Below are 27,148 nucleotides of genomic sequence, written 5' to 3' on the forward strand. Positions count from 1 at the left end.
TTTAAATTTATTCATATTACATCAAAAAATATAAAAAAATAATTGTTTTCAAATAATAATTTTTTTGTGCCTTTTTTTCCAGAAATAGTGAACAACTAAAAATACAGACTGAAAAAAGATTACTGCTATCAATTGTACAGCCACACACTGGTCAAATTTGATTGATTTTTCTCAAAAAGTTGTATATGGGCAGGTAGCAAGACATAGGCACATTATTACAAAGTCATCGTGCCAACAAATTAGACCTTCATTTTCCTTGAAAGGAAATTATACAGAACAATTTAGTTCTATTATAACAGATTATATCATTGCGTTTAATAAAAAAATAAAATACATATTTTTTAAATAAAAATAGTGAAATTTAAAAGTCAATGTTGTGTAAAATTCTATGAAAATGAAGGATTTCTCAGCATTTTTCTACACGATTTTTGAAATTAAATGCTCTATTTTCTGTTCAAGATAGGAATCTAATTTTTGGTATCTGTTCTTATCACATCAAATCCCAACTATCATCACCAGTACCATGCTGATTTTCTGAAAAGAAGTTGCAAATCAACCTGCCTTACTGGTGGGCACTCTACTTTCTTTTTCAACCATGTGGAGTATATTTTTCTCCTTTTCTTGTGACGCAAGCTTGTGCACACTTGCTAATTTGGATACATGCTTTAACGACTGCTGCTGCTAATATTTTCACCAGCCAGCTATTCTTTAGCTCTTGCTGATATTTTCCCATGCGCCCATATGTGCTCTGTTACAATTGCTTACTAATGTAAGATTGTTCAGCTTCTCGGATAAGACTTCCTTTTTTAGCTAACAGCCATATTTAAGAGTTTTTTTTTTTGTAATTACACTAAAAGTATTATTGCTTAAAAATTATTTCAATGAATAAAGAGACGTTAAGACACACGCACAAAATAAAATGAAATAAGTAAATTATCCATTTCGTTCATATAAAGTATTTTAGAATTTTATGGTGGAGAATCTTTATCAAATTAAAATTAATATAAAAATGATCTCCATTTCCGAGTCATTCCATCATTTAAGGGCAATTAACTTAAATTTTCGGCACTAGTTATCACATCTGCTTTTGTAAATTACACTTCCGAAAGAAATCAATAAATATTTAATAAAGTAATATATTTTTATAACACATTGTACTTTATTTTTCAAAAAAGCAACAACAATAAAACAAAAAACTTTGTATTCTATTTTCTAAGTAAAACAGATCCAAACCAATGAAAAGCATTGTATTCTAACAAAAAAAAAAAAAAAAAAAAAAATTAAGAACCGTATTCTATTTTTCTAATAAATATTGTAGTGACTGCTGCTGCTGCTACATACGGCCAAACCAAATCTTGGACAGAGACATTTTCGTCGCAATCACCATTTCAATGCCGATGTGTAACACGCAAGCACACAATGTTGCAATTTGACCATCCACACGCATGGAATATGTCGTCCCACGTGCAGTTACAGCAAACAGGCTTGGAGTAGGGTTTGTATTACTGTACACATAGATTCGAAAAAGTTGTCAAAAAACAAATATATAACAAATAAATGCTATCAAAGGCAAGATAAGTTACTTTTCTACCTAACTGGATATATTTTTTGTGTTTTTATTCAATGTAACATATTTATTCAGCTCGAAAAACATACAGTGTTTACCGATGTATTGGAAAATTCAAGATGGCGTCTTATTCTCTCTTTAACACGGTAAGTGTGGGAAAAGATGTTATAAATAAAAAACCAGATAAAATACTGTTAAAAACTCGCTCAATATATGTTACCGTGACATAGGTTGACATATATTCGGCGGGTTTTTAATAGTATTTTGTATAGTTTTTTATTTATAACGCCTTTTTCCATACTTACGGTGTTAAAGAGGGTGTGAGACGAGACGCCATCTTGAATTTTCGAATACATCGGTAAACACTGTATGTTTTTCGAGCTGAATAAATATGTTACATTGAATAAAAACACAAAAAATATATCCAGTTAGGTAGAAAAGTAACTTATCTTGCCTTTGATAACATTTATTTGTTATATATTTGTTTTTTGACAACTTTTTCGAATCTATGTGTACAGTAATACAAACCCAAATTTCGTAAGATTTTCTAATATTTGGTTGATTCCAACCTACTTGGTGAGATTTGATTCAACCGTATCGCATCATCCACCTGTTATTATTGATTGCCTATGAGTAAAGAAATCCTGTCTATGGAAGGCAGTTGGTGTCTACTGTCAAAAAGTAAAGTAAAATTGTGTGCGATTAGTAGAATTAATGGCACAAAAAGGGGTGGGGGTAGAAAAAAGTTCTATATTTCAATTCTATTTTTAATAAACACAGTTTTATTGTATTATTTGTTACAAATAATAAAGGGAAGCAAATCATTATTTAACCAAAGGAAAGAAAAACTAAACGGATATAAAAACAAAAGATAAACAAAAACAGGGTGTATTATTTTTTACCCATCATACACCGGTTGATACGAAACTACTCACAAACATTTGACAGTCATAGATGAAATATTCAAGATAACGCTCGAGTCCTTCATGGCTGGAAAAAAATTATGAAAGATAACAGTGAAAAATAATCCGTTTACAAAACGCCAACAAAATAAGAAGCCAAAATAACAAATCGTAATAAAATGAGAGAGAGAGAGAGATGTTTTGTTTGATGACGCATGCGTAGTCGAGTCAGATATGACCTAGGAAGAGATTATTTTAATTCTGCTGTCCACCGCGAATCACACAGGCGACACTAAACTGTAAAGTGAGGTTTCCATCACACAAGCCAATCGAACGACGATTGGATAAAAGTAAGTATTAATATTACTTGAATTATGTTTACATTTTTATAAATATGCTTTTTTTTTATTATTAACTTTCTAAATCTTTCCCAAGTTTGGTAGGGAAAATGCTGATAATCGGAATTAGATCATCATAAACCATTTAAAATTATGGTACTTCTATGGAACCATACTGCAATAATGTTATTATTTAGAAAGAAATTTATGAAAACTGAGAGGGGGCTTTAGTTAACTATTATGCACTTTTAACGGAAATTTTATCGTTATGTTCAACGAATTTTATCCCGTTGCGCGTAACTAAGAGTTCTAAAATAAATTTAATAAAAAATAAAGAGACCAAGGTAAACTGGTATAAAATTTTATCAAAAAGAAAAATAGAAAAGGAAAGAATGATAGAAAAGGAAATGTGATATAGGCTGCCAAATCAGTCCCTCTGGCGGTTATTAAGAACTCTTTTAACAATTATACTTTTACAAAAACAAATTCGGCCTAGTTGGAACTCGTCAACACTTCTTACCCTTTCTTCTTGTGTTATTCAATGCAGAATTGAGATGCATAAATCATTAGCAGTTTCCAATTGAGTTTATCTGACTTCTCACCACTAGAAATAAATCGATGGAGGTTCCGTTAGCAAAATGTATTTCTTTTACTTGGCTTTTTTTTTTCACAGCATATCAACTCTTTCTTGGGTTATTTAACATCGAATTAATATTCGTCTGGAAATAACGTATAGATACTATTTTATCTAATAAAATAGTAATTCTAAATGTTGTCATGGGGAATTGAAAACCGACTTTGTTTGGTATTATTATACAAACACCGTGACAGCGAATTAGTAAAATCTTTTACGTAGTATTCTGTTACGTTTCGGTGTGCTGAACACGAATCTGAAAACTGGGTTAGGGTTAGGGTACATTTTTTTCTACTAATTCGCTGTCACGGTATTTGTATAAATTTACACTTTGTTTTGCTTGTTTTTTGAATTTATAATTTTATCTGATTTTGATTCTGTTCAGAATTTGTTTGGTAAGTTTAATAATCTTGATGGTTAATATTACTTTCTTCTTGTATTTCAAACGTCGCAACACCGAACACCGCTCTGGTGTAATTCAAAGTTCGCAAAACCGCTCTGGTTCTTTCAGTTCGTCGCAACACAACACCGCCCTGGTGTAATTCAGTTCGACACAACACAGCTCTGGTGTTGTAAAAACCTAACACCGCTCTGGTGCTTTTTAGTATCCTGCCAGTCTCTGGTGTTTTTTTTTTTTTTTTTTTTTTCCCCAGCTTCTGCTGGTTTCACTCTTTTTAAAATGGTGCGCTCAATGTTTTAGCCAATCGAGTCCCGCATGACACAGCAAGAAGTAGAAGCACCAGATACACCAAGAGAGAGGGAGAAAAGAAGGGGAGAAAGAGAGAAGAAAATACACCAATTAGAGGGGTAAAGGAAGGGTATGGAGAGAGTAGAAAGACACTAGTAGCTGGGAAAAAGGAAGGGGAGGTAAATAGAGAAAAAGGAAAATAAAATTTCTACACTTTTGCCTACCAGTTTAATAAACAACATTTACTATAAAACTTGAATTCTACTTCGAAATCCAATCTAAAATTCATACGATTCATAAATTGCATAACTATCAAAATTGTAATTAAAAATGAATTAAAACTATTTAGAGGTTCAATTTCAGGTGAAGTTGAAAGATAAAAACTTGGTTTTATTTCCGTATGTACATCGTAGATAGCGTTAAAAATATGTATTTGTCATAAAACGTTTTGGTTCATTGCCAGTTTAACTCATTACACTTTTCTGTAAAACTGTAGACTGAAAAATCGAACAAGGCGGTGATTTAATGAAAATCGTCACCATGTGTATAAGTTCCAACTTGTTTCTTTTCAATATTGAGATATCAGAATATACGAAAAAAAGGAAAAGAAAAATATTTTTTCAGAAGTATAACTTTCTATTCGACAGTTAAAATTTTTCCTCAACTTGACTAAACGAACATTAATGGCGGAAACGAATGTAATAGATTGATCAGATTTTCACATTCATTAGTTTTTCTTTTAAAATGTACATAAAAGTTATTGTATAAAAATGTATGACTTAAAATTTGTAGTTTGGAACAGTTATTATTAATTTTTTAATTAACAATTTAATTTAGTTAATTTTTTTTTTAAATTTTAATTTTAATAAATAAAATACAAATAACTATTAAAACTTATAGTTTCGATTATTATTATTGGAATGTGTGTAACTTTGTCTTCTCTGTCCAGAAAGGAGTTCTTAAAAAATGAAAATAAAAAAGTTCTTCAAAATAACACAAAATACAAATGCCAAGTTTAAATATCAAGTAAAAATACAAGTTTTACTTGATTACTAAATACCATCAGATAATTTGAATTAAAAAACGCGTTTATTTAAATTATTTTAGTGTGCAATCATTAATATTGGCTTAAATTCATTTGAATTACACTTAAAACGTGAAACATTCCACAGCTGCAAATTAAAATAGTAACATCTGAGCAAGCAAATTCAATATTGCTTATTTTATTAGTATGACAAGACGTCAGAGGAAGATCTGACATAAACAATATTTATTATAACATAACGTTTTAGAACAAGGAAAGTAAATATTTAAAATAACTTAATTTAATATTTATTTTACCTTCAATTGGTTTCTAATAGCATTCATTTAATACTGAAAATGTTTACTTATAAATGTTTTAAAAACAATTAAATTTATATATTCATATTTGAATTCTGCAGACTACTCTTCTCATCTTGAGTGTTATTTGCACAACGTTTTGGTTGATGTAGCCTGCAGCCTTCTTCAGATGAATCTTGTCAAACTCAGAATTCTTTCTGTCAAACTCAGAAATAATTATTTCTGACTTGGGAATATGCACAGAATTTCGAATGGAACCCTTTATTTAATCCATGAGGGCAGCATGCTCTCATTTTGTCAGATATGACTGAGTAGAAGTCCTAAGTAATTTGCTATTATTTTTGGGTTGCCTACATTGAGGATTGAATCTTCAATCTCCATAAATGTAACATTTACAACTGATTTTCACCAAGTACTCTAAACACTGTGCTACATTCTCGATTCCACAAGAAGCCCTGTGTTCACCATGATGAAAAACTAAAAGAAATAATAAATTTTCATCAAAATGAGATGATATTGGGATTAGATACACATTTAAAGTGTTATTAAAAATTTAAACTGTGAAGATTAAATTTTGGATGAATTTAATAGCAACATAACTTCATTTCAATATTTACGAATGTATCCCATTTGAAGTGAATAGGAAAATGTAAATAGTGCCATACAAGGAAAATAAAAGAAAAGGGTGTTCAATAAATAATGCCCCTTACTTACTTCCAGTTTTCTGATCTAGATGAAATTTTGCATGTACAATGATTTATATCTCTATGGATTAGCTGGCAAATTACAGCTTTGAATTAATTGTGGTTTGTGATTTGCAGGTGTTTGAACTGAGTCAAGTGTGAAATGGAGCCTTTTGAGTGTCGCGCAGTGATCCGGTTTTTGTATTTGAATGGACTCACACCACAGAAGACTTTTAATGAAATGAAAAAAGCATATGGTAAGGATGCCCCATCATATGACTTTGTAAAACGTTGGCACCGTGAATTCAAACGTGGTCGGAAATCTGTAGAAACAGCTCCCAGACCTGGTCGCCCCCATTCTGCCATTGATGAAGTATCTGTTAGTAAAGTTGAGGCTGCCATTTTAGAAAATCGGCGCATTACTATTCGCCAAATAGCCCAAGATGTCATGATTAGTACAGGGTCTGTGGAAACTATCATTCATGACCATTTGCATATGCATAAGGTCAATGCCAGATGGATTCATAGGTGAAGTTTTATACATTCAGTTAATCATATAATTTCAATTAATATGATAATATTAATATAATTAGGTTTTTACAACCTAGTTGTCTGTGGTATGTATTAATTTAATAATACAATAGAAAATGATTTAAATAAAATATTTTTCTTTTAGTTGAGTTCAATTTTTTTTTAATGTTTTTGTAATATATTTTGTCACAGATCTGTATCAGTAATTAGCATTTGGCACTTTAATTGCACACACAAAATGATATCATCATAATATCGACTTTAAAAGACACAGATAAAGTGAACAATATTCTAATAGATAAAAAAATCATTGAAAAATGATTCTTTGAAAAGGTTATTATTTGATTTATTCCTATTCTCATTTTAGTGCTATATTAATACAATGTGCAGCAGAAATATCTCCCATATTTTGACATGCGATCTACCTGCGATCTTCATGCAGTTTCTGGGCAATCTCTAATTTGCACGGATAGTTCTTCTGGCTGTTCGATCCAACAATCCGAAGACCAAAGCATGTTTGCAAGTTAAACATGTAGGAGACTGAGTAAGTCCCACAGCTCAAATACTATTTGGCATTCAAGCATTTCAAGTCCTCTCAGGTGATTTTCTTGTAAATACTGAACTTTTAGTTCTGAAATTTGCAACACATAGCTGTATTGATTTACTATTTCGAACAGCATCATGTTGTAATGAACTTAGAAAGCTATCTATATTTCAGTCCAGTAGTATTCGCTACCATCTGACCTATGATTTTCACCTCTTCCCAGCCATGAAGTTGTTTTTGAAATGAAAGCGTTTCCCAGATGATGCAGCCTTGATTTCTGAATTCATGTCGTGGTTGGAGGACCAACCTGGGGTGTTCTACAAGAGCTGCCTTAAACGATGGGAGAAATGCATAACTCTGGGTGGTTCCTATGTAGAGAAAGACTAATAACTGTGCCAAGTTTCGTTACTCTACTGCTATGGGAAATGGGTTAGGGGCATTACTTATTGCACACCTCTTGTAAGGGCACATAGATATTGAAACATTGAAAATGAATGTAGTTTAACGTATAAATATAAATTTTAGTGCCCATTTAGTCGACATAGTTCCAACATTTTTTTTCAATTTTGACACCTTAGCAGTTATTTTTATTGATTAAAACCAAAATCAAATTTCTTCCATCGGTCCATATCCCCTGTATATCTAATTTTTAATCTGTAAACCAAAATTGGCAGAGTTGTTTGTTAGAGGCCTTTCTGAATACAGACAAATTCACTTTTATATATACAGTAGTGTCTAAAACTAAGAGACAAAATTTTTAAATCTAATATTTGTTAGAAATAACAACTGTTAAAAGCTGAAATTATAAATAATAATCACTTGAATAATGAATTCCAATTAAAATAATTTGCAATAAAATAAATTAATATACATACGGATCCGACCATGGAAGATCATATAATAAATGAACATGGATTTAGAAGATCAAAAAATCCAACCTTGATCGCCCTTCGGGGCCCGTGGCACAGTTGATAGAGGTGTTAAATCTCTATGGTTCCAGATGAGCATTGTCTGAAGATAACGGTTTCAATCCTATCCAAAGCCGGCCAGAGGCATACTTGGCCAAAACGTGGTGAGACGACAACAACTACGGATGGCAGTGATTGCTGAGAATCCAGTTAGGAGATTCGAAGTTCCTATCTGTCGGGGTTACCACCTGACAAAGGCCAGAGGAATAGTTGGCCGAAACATCGTGAAACAACAACCAATAAAGATGAGAATAATAGTTCGCAATAAAATAAATTAATACCAGATTTTTGTAAAAATCTGACTTGTAGTTTAGATTTTAATGTTTCAACATTAGCAGGCATATGTAAAAATAATTATATTTTATTTCATTTATTATAATCCAATATAAACATTCTCATTATCCTAGTTTTTGCAAGTTTATTTTTTAATTGTTAGAATTATCTATATAATATTCTGCTTATTTGTTCCTTAGTCCATACGTTACAATTTTTGAAAGCTGAACTGCTTGAAAATGTTCAAATTCGCAAAAATTGAGCTTTGAAAAAGCTAATCTGGCAACAAAGGACAATAATACAAAAGTGACTTCCTTTTGATGAATCTTTGTCTTTTAATATCATTATAATAATATATGTGTGAGAAAGGAACTTATAATAATTTCGATGTGCAGTAATTCTTATGTTATGTGAAAAAAAAACATAAAAAAAACAAGGCAAAAAATACAAAGAACATTGTCAAGAGATGCTGGACTGAAGAAGTAAATTAAAGATTGTCTCTAACAATGTAATTTTATTATTTGTATTGAACTATGTAGCACAATATTTTTTTCTGAGTATTTATTAGAACCAATTAATTTATCACATTTGGGTCAGTTCTGTATTCAAAATACAATGAACACTACTTTTATAGAAATTTGAATGAACTTATATTTGCTGTGTGTTATTAGTTTTTCTATCCAAAAAACTAATTTTTTGCACTATCCAGCTTTATGAAAACATTTATTGATGCAATACATTTCTCATTTTGTGGCATTTCTAAGGGTTCTGCTAGTCTAATATATAAAAGCTATGTGTCTGTCTCCATTTCAAACTCTATCTCCTCCGAAACTAAAAGTTGCAGATTGGGGCGAGGGGCCTCAAATGATTGGACTTTTTATGGGCCGTTCTTTTATGGGTCTGTAGTGCGTTAAATTTTTTAAGGGGTCAAAATTGAAACAATCATTATACATTTTGTACATTCATCTTAGTTTATTTTTAATTTTTAATCGGTTTATATGCGTGTCATGTTGGTACAGTATTAACGTCACCTGCATTGAATGCTTTGGTTTCGATTCTAACTGATGGCACCCAAATACTTTTTTTACTTTCAAAATCGTGACTCTATAATAATATATAAGAAATCTGGACAAATTACAATATCATATTTAAGCATATTTTATGCCTGGGCAAAGCTGGGCCCCCTCCCCTGCTAGTATTTAATATTTTGAATGCTACAAATGTGATGATAATACTTACCTAATCTCCAGTGTCATTATGTAAATATAAAGCGTTTTTAACCCAGTCAATGAAGTGGATATCTAAAAACATATATTCAGCCACACAGATGATTCTTAAACTAAACTTTCAACACAAAATTTATTTACAATTTTTTATTGAATGAAACAAATACATTTTCTATAATAAATCGTGTCATTTTGTATAATCTTGCTTTCTAGTGTTGCCTCTGTTGTACAAGTGAAATCAGAAATTTATAAAGGCGATTTAAACGTGTTAGGCCCAGAAAAGTAGATCTTTATTTTTTTAGGTGGGTCACATCGATTCTGTATAACCTTTTATAGAATTAAAAAAAACAACATAAATCTTTTCTTCAGTTTTTCGTAAGTGTTTTTTGTTTGTTTTTTTTTTTTTTTAATATTACAAAAACAATAAAAGCCAAACATTTTTCTATCGGAATTATTTTTTCAAGCTAGAAATTTATTGAGATTACCAAATTATTTTATTAGGTGATAGTTTTTATTTTTTTGTTTGTTCTGAAGGGGCAAATAACTCTAAAACAAAGATAAATAAAAATCGATGTTGGAATAATAATCCCAAATAAATTTAATTAAATATGTTATCAATATAATTATTGTTTAAAATTTATTGAATAACGATAATAAATAGAACACTTATAACAATTCTCTTGCTAGAAACATAAACTAAGATACTGCTATTTAATAAAATCGATTTTTCCTAATGTAATACGCAAATGAGATGATCTCTTTATTGTATCTAGTTTGCAAGAATCATACTATATGTAGAAATAAATAAATGAGAGAGTAAAGTAAGGAACTATTTGTATATATTAATCAAATTGTGAATAAATAATAAACAGACAAGAATACGAATTTATATATATATATATATACATATATATTTATATAGCCATCCACATACAGTGCCGTTTCACAGCTCAAGAGTGCAACTAGACAGGCAACTACCTCAAGCTAGGATCGAAACCTGACCGCCCAAATGACAGTCAAGGCTTCTCACCATTACGCTATATGGCTGAGTCTGTGTGGGTAATGAATTAACGATGTTTTGACATCGTCCAAATGCCTTCGCTCGATTTGTTTACACAAAGAACGTCGCTTAATATGCTAATGGCAGTTTGTATATCACTTCCCAATATATATATATATATATATATATATATATATATATATATATATATATATAAAATCCTTTCTTTCTAATTTTTTTTCACAGTTAAAAAATAAAATGAATGTCATCAAATGATTTCATAAGTACAGGGTTTAGATTTTTCACTAAAAATCGGCAAAAAGATTTTTCAATGACGAATTTTATTTAAGAGTTTGTAATATTCTAAAACAAAAAAGATCTTTTTTAACTAAAACTGTAAAATTACATTAGATATAATAAATAAATTCTATTTCTGACTATTTTCGCACCTTAACCTGGGTGAAAAATTTGCGGGGGGGATCCACCCCTCTATGGCTGTCACCCGGGGCGGACCGCCCCACCCCTTAGCTACGCTAGTGTCACTGTCTTATCATGGGTATTTTCACCTTAAAATTTCTTCACTGAATACTGACTCGAATTCTGTTAGGAGCTTTTCCAACCTTGGCGGGGAATCTTCCTGATATAAAGGAAACATTACTGTTCAATCTAGCCTTACTTTCATTAACCAGTTGCGACCAAGTATTGTTGCGCACATTTCCTTTCATCACTAGCAAAAGTAGCCGAGACTTTATCCCTTCCTGTACTATTTCCACATCTGTGGTCCCACGTGGTTTCACTATCTTGCCAATGTACGTTCTTAACTTTACATGGCTTTCTTTTTAAATCCTGAATTTGGCCAACTTTTTAAGATTTTTCTAGGCCCATTACTGATTATGAGATCCCTATACACACTTCCATGACCACCTTCATTTGGTTAATTAGTAGTTCCATTAATACTGGTGGTGTCCAAAATGTAGCAACTGTGTGCAAGTCTAGTGTTAACATATTCATTTCCTTTTATTCTGCACGACAACTCTCCTCCACATTGTTAACCATCCTGCTTTCCTTCACATGTGTTGTTCAACTAAAACTCCTACTCTCTTCTTGTGATGGAAAAAATATGTGTAACACATGTTAAGTTCCATCTGGGATTTAAATGAACACTTTATGCATTCATTAAGAGCCTTTAGAAACCTGTATTTTTAAAACACTGAAGACTTTCCGGATAACCTAATATGTTAAGTCGGTAAAACTAGACAAAAAAAAAACAACTTGTAATTGTAATTATAAACATGCAATTGTTTAATTTAAAACAAAAAATTATTAGAACAGATTGAAAAACTAAGATTTTATGTTAGATATGGCAGTAAGGCTAATTGAATCGTAACATTTATTTGAATTTAAATTAAAAAATTTTTAGTTCATATAACTTTTAGTTTCTATTCAATAGTGTAAGTTTTGTTTTGTTACTTTGTTTTATGACATATCAACCCTTTTCAGGGTGTTTTTAATTCCCAATCTAGTAATTTTGGTAAGTTTTTATGCTTAACATTCTTTATCTATTATATATATATATATATGTATATATATATATATAAATGAACGTGTCTGTGTCTGTGTGTGTGACTGTGTACATTTTCCTACACAATAACTCTGTCAATTTTCAGTCTACAGACTCGAAATTTGATATACATGGTACTGAGATTAGGAAAAATCTTTGTAATCCATTTTCGGCCAGAAATTTTGCTGTTAAGGAGTTAAAGTTCAACGATTTGACCTTTGAGAACTCCACACTACTTCTTCGCCAATTTTGGGTCTAAACACTTGAAATTTTAGATATAGGTTCCTTGAACATGCATCTAACTTAATGACTTGATTTTAGCCGAAAACAATAAATGTTAAGGGGTCATAATAGGGGCCAAAGTTAAAAAAATTGACTGCTTTTTTTTTTAATTTATGGCTCAACATACACCTCCAAACACCCGGGCAACGCTGGCTGAAATGCTAGTATTAAAATATAAAGAACATGAAGCATAAAATCTTTGATATTCATTCATTGTGTTTAGTTCAGTTGTTTTAGATAGGAAAATTGTTTTGTTTTTTTTTGAAATTGCAGAACACAATTGAGTTTTGTCAAGGGAAAGGAAAAAACACACCCGACCCCCAAAACAATAATAACAATGTTTGGTGCATGTTAGGGCAGGAATCCAGTGTCTTGAAACATTCTGCTCTGGTAGCACAACATCCTATCATATAAGAATTTTAAGGAGGAATACTTATTTGAAAATGTGTGTTAAATTCGTTTAATATTTATAGGAAATGTGGCTTGGTAGTATAACCAATTTATAATCGGGATTTATCAATTTTGAGGACCAATGTTGCGTGTGCCGTAACTTTATTGAAGTTGAAAGTAAGAGTGTATCCACGGGAGTATTAAGGGTAAATTTAACAAGGTCGCCGATTAATAAAAAGGTTTTACCAGTCCACATCCCTATATAAAAAATGCAAATGAAATCCAGAAAATAACGGCACTCAACAAAAAGTATGAAATCACTGTATTAACATGCAAATAAACGTTTATTTGCGTGTTAGGAATATTAGTTTAAATCGTTCCAACGTAAATGTTATTTTTTTTGTGTGGATTGTTTATAATAAAAGATTGAAGTGCAGATATTGTGAGATTAGTATGAGCTTTGAAATTACTGATATTTTCTTATCAAAATGCCACAAGTGGGCTTAAATTAATGTGGCTATTTTCTGACAAAAATCGTCCATAATTCATATAATAAATGTGTGTATGTTCATATCATAAGAAAAGTTGTTTTAAAGAAGATTTAAATTCTCGTTCGATGTGGGTACTTTCCATGATGGGAATTAAAGTTCATGTGCATTGCGCATAATATCAGGACGTGGGAAGGGAGTTAATATCTGGCGGTGACGGAATTATCCTGAACATGTGCTGTTCTTGAGAAATTGAAGAGGAAACTAACTTGATTTTTGGCAAGACAATCTAAAAATACAAGCCTTGAACATTCCAGCCTGTTCAATGTATTTCTACATGAGAGAGCATAACATAGTTCCTTTTGTTTTATGTATATGTGTGGTCACATCACGATATCCTGTACCAAAGTGTTCTTCATACACATGGGTGTTGAAGTGGTGATCACTATGAAATGCTCCTGCTGGAGATTTATTCCAGATATACGTAGAGGTTGCTACATATTACTTAATACATTTCTTTGATATTATATTCTCCAGATGTGTATAAAAATCATTTTTTTTAGTTCTCCCACTTGTCTTCCCTCTAATAATAATTATTATATACAAGTTTCAGGATGTATTTTCTATCAAAATACTAAAAGGTATTTGTACATTTAGTTAAATATTTATTTATTTAACATTTAGTTAAATATTGATGAACTATCGGTGTAATGGAAGAATGGCTGACCAAAATCGGTGACAGTAGAAAATCGTGTAACGTGGGCACCGTTGTAGGAACAAACAAGCAAAGGACAGAAATAGAACTCTGCAGCGGCACTTTTGTAAGTGTAAATGAAATGCATTTATTCATGGTTCCTCCAAAACAATGTACTTCATCGTATTTCCAAAGTCCTTTCGCACAGACATGTGCTTTTTAAAAGTCTCTGTCTCTCCACCATCTGACTGGCACCATCCAGCTTTTATTCGCCCTCGTGTTTTTACACACCCATCTTCCCTGGCGGGTAGGGCAGGTCGATTTTGGAATCCCAGGAGGCAATGGTGATGATAGATGGGGTTTGACATAGAAAAGACCTACACAAAATATTTTTTTTTAAATCGTTATCTTTGCTTGAGGAAATGACTTTAAAAGTTGAAAAATTAAAGTTATTACAAGTTTTTCGGTGAATTGTTAAGAACGTCCTGTCATCAAAACAATCCGCACTGTTAAAACGGAATCATTATTCAGAAGTTTTGAAATAAAGTGAGTGAAGGTAATGAATTAATAAAATGAATATTAAGTTTAAAGGCAAAATTATATTTTTTAAATAATAGTGACCAAAGTTCCCTTTTTCATTTCAGGAACTTTTTTTTGGTGGAAACATTTAAGATTTCACTGTCGCAAAACACGCTCGTTATTTATATTAAAAATTAATGTTTGTTTATTATTTAATTTGAAAACATTACAATTTAGGCTTAATTATTTCGGAAGGAAAAACGAAAACAACTTGTTTAAAAGATATATTATTATATTTCAAGTATCTGCAGTGAATTTAAACATTTTTTAAATCTTTTTTCATTTGTTTTTCTAAAACAATATGATAAAATAATGCATTTCGTGACGTTCAAACGAACGTCAAAAAACATTATTTTTTTCACCAACCTAATATTTCACATCAAATTCTATTTGAAATTTTTCTTAAAATATGGTAATATTCCAGTTTTATACATAAAAAATAGTCCATACAATTTAATTCTACACATTCTTATGCAACATAACCATGTAAATTTTCAAGTTTTTCTACCTAATAAAAAAAATACTTTGCAGAAAATTAGTATTAAATTTTTATTTCTTTTATTTTTAGGGAGTAATTTTTCTTAAGCAGTATTGTTCTGGTAAAATTATAGTTTTACAATCAGATAACCCACAAAGATTAATACGAGTAAATAAGGAAACTCCTTTAAACGCTATTTGTGCATCTATGTTATTGTGCTAAAATAACTTTATTATTTAGAAAGCCATTCATAACTTGGGGAGGATAGGAGGTTGTGTTGTAACTATTCTGTAATTTTCCCTAAGAATTTAATAAACAAAAATTTCATAAAAATTAAATTTAACTTGAAAATACTATTAAAAATAACACGTTAACATAGATGTACCAGCACTGGTTTTTCAAACTCTAAACACTAAACATTCAATGATAAACTAGATGCACAGCTACAGCAAGAATGAATCTCTTTATGGATGAATTCATGTTATCGAAGGAGGAGCTACAGTCTGCTAAACATGTCTAAACTAAACATTACTATGCCTCTGATTTGGTTTGGTTCTCTCTCTTCAATACATTTAATTCAACTCTACAAAGTGTTTAGTTATTTCCTATAACTAGCACTTATTTTTTTACATATGAAACTGGAAGATAGCCTAAAATAGTTTCCTTCAATTACAATCCATTTATTTATTTTGTTTTTCAAGTTAGAATGTCAGTAAAAGCACGACGTTCAGTTTTAACCCATGGTTCACAAAATTTGCTGGTCCACCTTGTCGTTTGGATGAAACAGCACCCCCAACTACATGAAAAATTCTCCAGTTTAGTTATTTCCTCGAAAACAGTTATCCCCACTTAAAAAATATTGAGATTATTTATTTAATTGCTAATGAATTAATTAGTATTTGGCAAGCAGTTAATCCACAATTGCCTTTGTTAGGGGTGTGTTATATAGGACAGAAGGTCCGTATATTTTGTCTATAAAAGAGCCTAACAGATTTACAGGAAATATCTTGCAGCAACCAAAGTGAAAAGAATGAAGGAACTGCTAGACAAAATGTTTGATATATTTTCTTGTAGCTGTAAATTTCTAGTAGAATTCTAAAAAAACAGTGGCCCTTCCGATCATCATTATCTGACAGCAGAAGAAACAAATAATTTAAGTGTGAAGACCAGACACTACTTTTCGAGTATGCTGTTGGCATTTCTCGAGGAGAAGTTAACCTAAGATATGCAGCTTAGAAAATTGGGCCCTTGAATCAAGCAAGATGGCTAACATTAGCCAAAGGTTAATATGTTTATGGACCAGAGGTGTCTATCCTCAAACACTATGATAAATTAAACATTCTGGTCCAATTTATCATCCAAGTGTATGCAGTTAGTTGGTTTGAGATCAAAACCGACAATATTTTTTTTTACCAACAACAGTATATTTTAATATGATTCAGAGAACAAAACAGTTAACTGAAATCAAAGTTACTGTTTTAAACAGTTCAAAATATAGTACTTTTGCACTACTTCCGGAAAATATCATAATATCGATGATAAACTAGTTGAATTGGATGTGAGAGAAGAGGACAATCAAACGGTTTTGTCTATTAGGTAAATAAATATTTATCCATTAAATTTTATTAGTTTTCTCAATTTACCCAAATTTTAAATTTATTCATATTATATCAAAAAATATAAAAAAATAATTGTTTTCAAATAATTATTTTTTTTCCAGAAATAGTGAACAACTAAAAGAATACAGACTGAAAATAGATTACTGCTATCAATTGTACAGCCACACACTGGTCAAATTTGATTGATTTTTCTCAAAAAGTTGTATATGGGCAGGAAGCAAGACATAGACACATTATTACAAAGTCATTGTGCCAGCAAATTAGACCTTCATTTTCCTTGAAAGGAAATTATACAGAACAATTTAGTTCTATTATAAAAGATTATATTATTGCGTTTAATAAAAAAATAAAATACATAATTTTTTTATAAAAATAGTGAAATTTAAAAGTTAATATTGTTTAAAATGCTATGAAAATGTAGGATTTCCCAGCATTTTTCTACACGATTTTTGAAATTAAATGCTCTATTTTCTGTTCAAGATAGGAATCTAATTTTTGGTATCTGTTCTTATCACATCAAATCCCAACTATCATCACCGGTGCCATGTTGATTTTTTGAAAAAAAAGTTGCAAATCAACCTGCCGTACTGGTGGGCACTCTACTTTCTTTTTCAACCATGTGGAGTATATTTTTCTCCTTTTCTTGTGACGCAAGCTTGTGCACACTTGCTAATTTGGATACATGCTTTAACGACTGCTGCTGCTAATATTTTCACCAGCCAGCTATTCTTTAGCTCCTGCTGATATTTTCCCATGCGCCCATATGTGCTCTGTTACAATTGCTTACTAATGTAAGATTGTTCAGCTTCTCGGATAAGACTTCCTTTTTTTAGCTAACAGCCATATTTAAGAGTTTTTTTTTTTGTAATTACACTAAAAGTATTTTTGCTTAAAAATTATTTCAATGAATAAAGAGACGTTAAGACACACACACAAAATAGAATGAAATAAATAAATTATCCATTTCGTTCATATAAAGTATTTTATGGTGGAGAAATCTTTATCGAATTAAAATTAATATAAAAATGATCCCCTATTTCCGAGTCATTCCACCATTTAAGGGCAATTAACTTAAATTTTCGGCACTAGTTATCACATCTGCTTTTGTAAATTTAACTTCCGAAAGAAATCAATAAATATTTAATAAAGTAATATATTTTCATAACACATTGTATTTTATTTTTCAAAGAAGCAATAATTATAAAACAAAAAACTTTGTATTCTACTTCCTAAGTAAAACAGATCCAAACCAAGGAAAAGCATTGTATTCTAACAAAAAAAAAAATTAAAAAAAATTAAAAACAGTATTCTATTTTTCTAATAAATATTGTAGTGACTGCTACATATGGCCAAACCAAATCTTGGACAGAGACATTTTCGTAGCAATCACCATTTCAACACCGATGTGTAATACGCAAGCACACAATGTTCCAATGTGACCATCCACACGCATGAAATATTGCGTCTCACATGCAGTGAACAGGCTTGGAGTAATTAAATTTCATAAGATTTTCTGTTGGGAGCAATTAAATTTCGTAAGGTTTTCTGATGGAAACAGTGAAATTTCGTAAGGTTTTCTGATAGGAGTAATTAAATTTCATAAGATTTTCTGGTGGGAGCAATTTAATTTCGTAAGATTTCTGATAGGAGCAATTAAATTTCGTAAGATTTTCTAATATTTGGTTGATTCCAACCTACTTGGTGAGATTTGATTCAACTGCATTGCATCATTCACCTGGTATTATCGATTGCCTATGAGTAAAGTAGGGACTGCCAAACGATTATGAAGATTGGACCGCATGTTTCCATGACGTCAGATTTGTGTGTACTATACGAACTATGGAAAAGCAGAAGCGACTTAATGATTTTTTAAAACCTTTGTTTATCTTCTTCAAACTGCAATTTGTTATAATTTTGTTAGGTTTTAAGATTTACACAGTTTAATGATTAATAATATTATAAACATTAAATATGAACTACGGTTTTACTGAATATTCTTTAAGTTACCTACCGGCTTCCATATTTTGTTCGGTAACAAGAGACAAACAAAATATGAGGGTGGGCTACAAAATGCTTCACATTGTGCAATAATATTTTCAAATTGGTTTTAATCTGGGGATAAAATAGCTGACAAGAGTCATGTTTATATTAAAACTTAATATTTAAAAAAAATTAAACAATTAAAAATATATGTTGTAATGGAACATTTTTAAGTAATGGAATTTTAATCGTTTTAATCTTTTAAAAATTAATTAACGCTTACAAAGTTTCATTTTCTTGGCAATTCAACTGATTATAGTATATATTAATTCGAAAAAATACTATTTAAAAAACACACACAATAATATTAAGTGTATTTCAATTTTACAATTGCAACTTACAGGTAAATTTTTGTTCAATATGTGTATTTAAATTTTTAAAAAATAAATATGTTTTACTTATTTGAACTCTTATGTTTTATAATAAATAGAAATTTCGATAGATTTAAATATATTTTGTTCGAATTTCGAAAAAATAAATATGGGGGGGGGAACACGCACTAAAAAAATATTTCCCCTTGTATATTTTACGAAAACTGCATTTTATATGTAATTTCATTCTAAAATGGGTAAATATCGAAAATTTCACGAAAATCAGACCATTAGTTGATTTTTACTAGATTTATTAAATACGGGTATGTTTTCACGTTCGGAATGTCTACTACATGGGAACGTTATTTTAAAGCGCCGATTATGTAAATACGATTTTCGTCTCGCAATTTCATTATTTTCGTTTGATGAAAATTTTTTAAAAAAATTATTACTGGTTTATTTTGCCCTTCTTTTAAATGGTACAAAAGTTATACTGATAATATTAATTTATAATAAATTACATCGTTTTACATATAGAGTGGGGTAATTCTGTGGTAGGTGTGTCAGAAATTTCGTGAAAATAGTGAATAATTCCACCCCATCTTTCCAAGCTTATAACTCCCTGAAAAATGTAATTTAAGCCCTAATTTTTTTTCAATTAAAGGAGCAAGGACCAAGGTTTCATTAAAAAAAAAAACAAAAAAAAAAAAACGTGTTTTTTTAAAAAAAAAAAAAAAAAAGGTTTTAACTTCGACTTTACAGGTAAATTTCTAAAAAACAGTTCTTTTTTTTTTGTTTTAAATTTGAATATATTATTTATTGACCTTTTCTCTTCAATTTGTGATATATAAGACTTTGGTACATAAATTAATTATTTACTTTTTAATAGACATTTCAAAATGGGAGGCGTGAATTATTCGACCCCCTGTCTTTCCAAGCTTATAATTCCTCGAAAAATGTAATTCAAGTCCTAATTTTTTTTTCAATTAAAGGAGCAAAGACCAAGGTTCCATTAAAAAAAAAGAAAAAACAAAAAAAAAAAAAAGGTTTTAAACTTCAAACTTTACAAGTAAAATTCTAAAAAACACTACTTGTTTTTTGTTTTAAATTTGAATATATTATTTATTGACCTTTTCTCTTCAATTTGTGAGTAAATTAATTATTTAATTTTCGGTGAGTAAATTAATTATTTACTTTTTAATAGAAACTTGAAAATGGGGGGGGCGTGAATTAAAAAAAAACAAACACGTTTGTCTAAAATATTATATTCGGTTTATTGGAAAGAACATAAAATTTCACATTGACCCTGAAAATATCGTAAAAATAGAATCAATAGAAAAATTTTGATAGATTTTTAAAGTTTAAAAATTGAAAAATATTGAGTTCGGAAAATTCATTACTGTTTTAAAAAAAAAATATTTCTATTACTTTTAAAACAACTTTAATAGTTTATTTTGGAAGTATAATCCATAAAGAAAATAAATAACCCACTTTTAACAGAAATTACGAGATTTTTATATTTTATTCGCAGTTTCGTGTTAGGGGTGTCAAAAATTCCTACAAAAATTCTGATACACCTAATTCTGTGGTGACTTTTGGCAGTCCCTAGAGTAAAGAAATCCTGTGTATGGAAGGCAGTTGGTGCTTACTGTCTAAAAGTAAAGTAAAATTGTGTGCGATTAGTAGAATTAATGACACAAAAAATGTGTGTGTGTGGGGGAGGGGGGAGAACAAATGTTCTATATTTCAATTCTATTTTTAATAAACACAGTTTTATTGTATTATTTGTTACAAATAATAAAGGGAAGCAAATCATTATTTAACCAAAGGAAAGAAAAACTAAACGGATATAAAAACAAAAGATAAACAAAAACAGGGTGTATTATTTTTTACCCATCATACACCGGTTGATACGAAACTACTCACAAACATTCGACAGTCATAGATGAAATATTCAAGATAATGCTCGAGTCCTTCATGGCTGGAAAAAAATGATCAAAAGATAACAGTGAAAAATAATCCGTTTACAAAACGCCAACAAAATAAGAAGCCAAAATAACAAATAGGAACACTAATCGTAATAAAATGAGAGAGAGGGAGAGGGAGAGAGAGATGGTTTGGTTGATGACGCATGCGTAGTCGAGTCAGATATGACCTAGGAAGAGATTATTTTAATTCTGCTGTCCACCGCGAATCACACAGGCGACACTGAACTGTAAGGTGAGGTTTCCATCATACAAGCCAATCGAAAGACGATTGGATAAAAGTAAGTATTAATGTTACTTGAATTATATTTACATTTTTATAAATATGCTTTTTTTTTTTTTTTATTAACTTTCTAAAGCTTTCCCAAGTTTGGTAGGGAAAATGTTGATAATCGGAATTAGATCATCATAAACCATTTATAATTATGGTACTTCTATGGAACCATACTGCAATAATGTTATTATTTAGAAAGCAGTTATGAAAACGGAGAGGAGGCTTTAGTTAACTATATGCACTTTCGCCTACCAGTTTAATAAACAACATATACTGTAAAACTTTAATCCTATCTAAAATATAGCACGGTTCATAACTTGCTTAATTATCAAAATTGTAATTAAAAATGAATTAAAACTATTTAGAGGTTCAATTTCAGGTGAAGTCGAAAGATAAAAACTTGGTTTTATTTCCGTATTTGCATCGTAGGCTATTTAATAGCGTTAAAAATATGACCAATGTGTAAAAATAGACACCGAGAAAAAAGAACGTTTGCTAACTTGAATAATATGTAATTATCATGAAACGTTTTGTTTCTTTGGCAGTTTAACTCCTTGCACTTTTCTGTAATAAAGACCGAAAAACCGAACAAGGCGGTGATTTAATGAAAATTGTCACCATGTGTATAAGTTCCAACTTGTTTCTTTTCAGTATTGAGATATCAGAATATACGAAAAAAAAAAAAATGTTTTCAGAAGTATAACTTTCTATTCGACAGTTAAAATTTTTCCTCAACTTGACTAAACGAACATTAATGGCGGAAACGAATGTAATAGATTGACCAGATTTTCACATTCATTAGTTTTTCTTTTAAAATGTACATAAAAAGTTATTGTATGAAAATGTATGACTTAAAATTTGTAGTTTGGAACAGTTATTATTAATTTTTTAATTAATAATTTAATTTAGTTAATTTTTTAAAAATTTTAATAAATAAAATACAAATAACTATTAAAACTTATAGTTTCGATTATTATTATTATTGGAATGTGTGTGACTTTTCTTTTGTCTCTTCTCTTCAGAAAGGAGTTCTTAAAAAATGAAAATAAAAATGTTCTTCAAAATAGCACAAAATACAAATGCCAAGTTTAAATATCAAGTAAAAATACAAGTTTTACTTGATTACTAAATACCATCAGATGATTTTGAATTAAAAAAAACTCGTTCATTTAAATTATTTTAGTGTGCAATCATTTATATTGGTTTGAATTCATTTGAATTACAATTAAAACGTGAAACATCCCACAGCTGCAAATTTGAAATAGTAACATCTGAGCAAGCAAATTCAATATTGCTTATTTTTATTAGTATGAATATTTATTATAACATAACGTTTTAGAACAAGGAAAGTAAATATTTAAAATAACTTAATTTAATATTTATTTTATCTTCAATTGGTTTCTAATAGCATTCATTTAATACAGAAAATGTTTACTTATAAATTTTTAAAAAACAATTAAATTTATATATTCATATTTGAATTCTGCAGACTACTCTTCTCATCTTGAGTGTTATTAGCACAATGTTTTGGCTGATGTAGCCTCCAACCTTCTTCAGATGAATCTTGTCAAACTCAGAATTCTTTCTGTCAAACTCAGAAATAATTATTTCTGACTTGGGAACACGCACAGAATTTCGAATGGAACCCTTTATTTAATCCATGAGGGCAGCATGCTCTCATTTTGTCAGATATGACAGAGTAGAAGTCCTAAGTAATTTGCTTTTACAACTGATTTTCACCAAGTACTCTAAACACTGTGCTACATTTTCGATTCCACAAGAAGCCCTGTGTTCGCCATGATGAAAAACTAAAAGAAATAATAAATTTTCATCAAAATGACATGATATTGGGATTAGATACACATTTAAAGTGTTATTAAAAATTTAAACTGTGAAGATTAAATTTTGGATGAATTTAATAGCAACATAACTTCATTTCAGTATTTACGAATGTATCCCATTTGAAGTGAATAGGAAAATGTAAATAGTGCCATACAAGGAAAATAAAAGAAAAGGGTGTTCAATAAATAATGCCCCTTACTTACTTCCAGTTTTCTGATCTAGATGAAATTTTGCATGTACAATGATTTATATCTCTATGGATTAGCTGGCAAATTACAGCTTTGAATTAATTGTGGTTTGTGATTTGCAGGTGTTTGAACTGAGTCAAGTGTGAAATGGAGCCTTTTGAGTGTCGCGCAGTGATCCGGTTTTTGTATTTGAATGGACTCACACCACAGAAGACTTTTAATGAAATGAAAAAAGCATATGGTAAGGATGCCCCATCATATGACTTTGTAAAACGTTGGCACCGTGAATTCAAACGTGGTCGGAAATCTGTAGAAACAGCTCCCAGACCTGGTCGCCCCCATTCTGCCATTGATGAAGTATCTGTTAGTAAAGTTGAGGCTGCCATTTTAGAAAATCGGTGCATTACTATTCGCCAAATAGCCCAAGATGTCATGATTAGTACAGGGTCTGTGGAAACTATCATTCATGACCATTTGCATATGCATAAGGTCAATGCCAGATGGATTCATAGGTGAAGTTTTATACATTCAGTTAATCATATAATTTCAATTAATATCATAATGTTAATATAATTAGGTTTTTACAACCTAGTTGTCTGTGGTATGTATTAATTTAATAATACAATAGAAAATGATCTAAATAAAATATTTTTCTTTTAGTTGAGTTCAATTTTTTTTAATGTTCTTGTAATATATTTTGTCACAGATCTGTATCAGTAATTAGCATTTGGCACTTTAACTGCACACACAAAATGATATCATCATAATATCGACTTTAAAAGACACAGATAAAGTGAACAATATTCTAATAGATAAAAAAATCATTGAAAAATGATTCTTTGAAAAGGTTATTATTTGATTTATTCCTATTCTCATTTTAGTGCTATATTAATACAATGTGCAGCAGAAATATCTCCCATATTTTGACATGCGATCTTCCTGCAGTTTCTGGGCAATCTCTAATTTGCGCGGATAGTTCTTCTGGCTGCTCGATCCAACAATCCGAAGACCAAAGCATGTTTGCAAGTTAAACATGTAGGAGACTGAGTAAGTCCCACAGCTCAAATACTTTTTGGCATTCAAGCACTTCAAGTCATCTCAGGTGATTTTCTTGTAAATGCTGAACTTTTAGTTCTGAAATTTGCAACACATAGCTGTATTGATTTACTATTTCGAACAGCATCATGCCGTCCTAACTTGTAATGAACTCAGAAAGCTATCTGTATTCTAATTACAAATTCACCATTCTGCTAAAATATTTCTACAGTAAAAGCACAATGTGCACTAGTCTAAACCATATTACTTGATAAGGGTACCTGAAAAAAAAAATTGCAAGTTATTAGCTAAATGAAAACAGCATTGGAACTGGCATAAGTTTATTAGCAACATATAGTTGAAAGTTTAAAATGTGGGAGATATTTCTACTGAACCCTGCATTATACTCGCATGCAGCCTGGTGTTGCTTGGTCATAAAATATGGTGAAATATATTTTAATTTCGTATTAATTATTATTAAAGAGTCAATTATCTATTGATTATGATATTGTATGTAATATATAGTAGAGATTTCAAAAGTTAAAAAAATATTAATCGAATGTCGTGAGCTAGAAGCGAAACCAAAACATTTAGCTCTCCAGTAGTATTCGCTATCATCTGACCCACAAGGGGCGTGCAATAAGTAATGCCCCTGACCCACTTCCAGTTGTCTGATCTAGCTGAAATTTGGCATGTGCAATGATTTATATCTCTACGGGTTATGTGGCAAATTACAGCTCTGAACTAATTGTCGTTTCTATTTTACAGATGTTTGAACTGAGTCAGGTGTAAAATGGAGCCTGTTGAATGTCGAGCAGTGATCCGGTTTGTATATTTGAAAGGACGCACACCACAGGAGACTTTTGATGAAATGAAAAAAACTAATGGTGATAATGCCCCATCATATGACCTTGTAAAACGCTGGCATCGTGAATTCAAACATGGCCGGAAGTCTGTGGAAACAGCTCCTAGAAGCGGTCGCCCCCCCCCCACTTCTGCCATTGATGAGGCATCTGTCTGTGAAGTTGAGGCTGCCATTTTGGAAGATTGGCACATTACTATTCACCAAATAGCCCAAGATGTCAAGATTAGTACAGGGTCTGTGGAAACTATCATTCATGACCATTTGCATATGCATAAGGTGTCTGCCAGATGGATTCCCAGGTTGCTCACACCATTCCAGAAGCGAGAACGCGTCAAGTGCTGGAGGATGAATTTGGAGATGTGCCAAAAAGATGAGTCAAAGTTTTTCAAAAGACTGATTACACAGGATGAAACCTGAGTCCATCACTATGATCCAGAGACCAAAGCCCAGTCAATGAAGTGGAAGCACTTGGACTCACCACCTCCAAAGAAGACAAGGGTGCATCCCTCCACTGGCAAGGTCATGCTCACAGTCTTCTGAACCAGGACGGAGTAGTGATGACAGATTTTCTGGCAAAGGGTACCACACTTACAGGAGCCTATTATGCTTCACTTTTGAGGAAATTAAGGGAAGCTATCAAAATCAAGAGGTGGGGCAAGATCAGCGAAGGTACCCTCCTCCTTTAGGACAATGCTTTGGTCCACAACTCACATGTCACCAGATCAGAAGCATGGGCATGTGGTTATGAAATCCTCCCTCATCCTCCGACCTTGCACCCTCTGATTTTCACCTCTTCCCAGCCATGAAGTTGTTTTTGAAAGGAAAGCGTTTCCCAGATGATGCAGCCTTGATTTCTGAATTCATTTCGTGGTTGGAGGACCAACCTGGGGTGTTCTACAAGAGCTGCATTAAACGATGGGAGAAATGCATAACTCTGGGTGGTTCCTATGTAGAGAAAGACTAATAACTGTGCCAAGTTTCGTTGCTCTATGGGAAATGGGTTAGGGGCATTACTTATTGCACACCTCTTGTAAGGGCACATAGATATTGAAACATTGAAAATGAATGTAGTTTAACATATAAATATAAATTTCAGTGCACATTTAGTCGACATAGTTCCAATATTTTTTTCAATTTTGACACCCTAGCAGTTATTTTTATTGATTAAAACCAAAATCAAATTTGTTCCATGGGTCCATATCCCCTATATATCTAGTTTTAAATCTGTAGACAAAAATTGGCAGAGTAGTTTGGTAGAGACCCTTTCTGAACACAGACAAATTCACTTTATATATACACTAATGTCCAAAACTAAGGGACAAAATTTTAAAACCTAATATTTGTTAGAAATAACTACCGTGAAAAGCTGAAATTTTGACAACTGGTAGTCGTTATCATCCATAATAACATACTAAAATTTTAATCATTTGCAAAGGATAGAAAAAGAATTATAACAATTATTTATTTATTTTAAAAGTGAATAAGTACCAGATTTTTGTAAAAATCTGACTTGTAGTTTATATTTTAATGTTTCAACATTAGTACGCATATGTAAAAATAATTATATTTTAATGCATTTATTATAATCCAATATAAACATTCTCATTATCCTAACTTGTGCAAGTTTATTTTTTAATTGTTACAATTATCTATATAATATTCTGCTTATTCATTCCTTAGTCCAGACGTTACGCTTTCAAAAAGGCCAAATACAATTTTTGAAAGCTGAACTGCTTCAAAAAAGTCCAAATTCGCAAAACTTGGGCTTTGAAAAGGCTAATCTTGCAACACTGGACAAGATTACGAAAGTGACTTCCTTTTG

At 30.9% G+C, this 27,148-nt stretch overlaps 1 protein-coding gene and 1 long non-coding RNA gene across 2 annotated transcripts in view; both read left to right on the forward strand.

Annotated features, from left to right (window-relative positions):
* The first annotated feature begins 2,659 nt into the window (after positions 1–2,659).
* Positions 2,660–6,828, forward strand: LOC145279962 (uncharacterized). The gene is made up of 2 exons (XR_013868500.1): positions 2,660–2,819; positions 6,292–6,828. It is a non-coding gene; the product is annotated as an uncharacterized LOC145279962 (long non-coding RNA).
* A 14,080-nt stretch (positions 6,829–20,908) lies between these two features.
* The window catches only part of LOC145280347 (uncharacterized), a 165,442-nt gene continuing 159,202 nt past the window's right edge, over positions 20,909–27,148 (forward strand). The window contains exons 1-2 of the mRNA XM_080132118.1: positions 20,909–21,403; positions 23,549–23,667. The gene's annotated coding sequence lies outside the window, so the exon portion shown is untranslated. The remainder of the gene's footprint in view (positions 21,404–23,548; positions 23,668–27,148) is intronic.

The sequence above is a fragment of the Euprymna scolopes genome, chromosome 7 (genome assembly GCF_053919585.1).
Source record: "Euprymna scolopes isolate OS-2025 chromosome 7, ASM5391958v1, whole genome shotgun sequence".
Classification (NCBI taxonomy): domain Eukaryota; kingdom Metazoa; phylum Mollusca; class Cephalopoda; order Sepiida; family Sepiolidae; genus Euprymna; species Euprymna scolopes.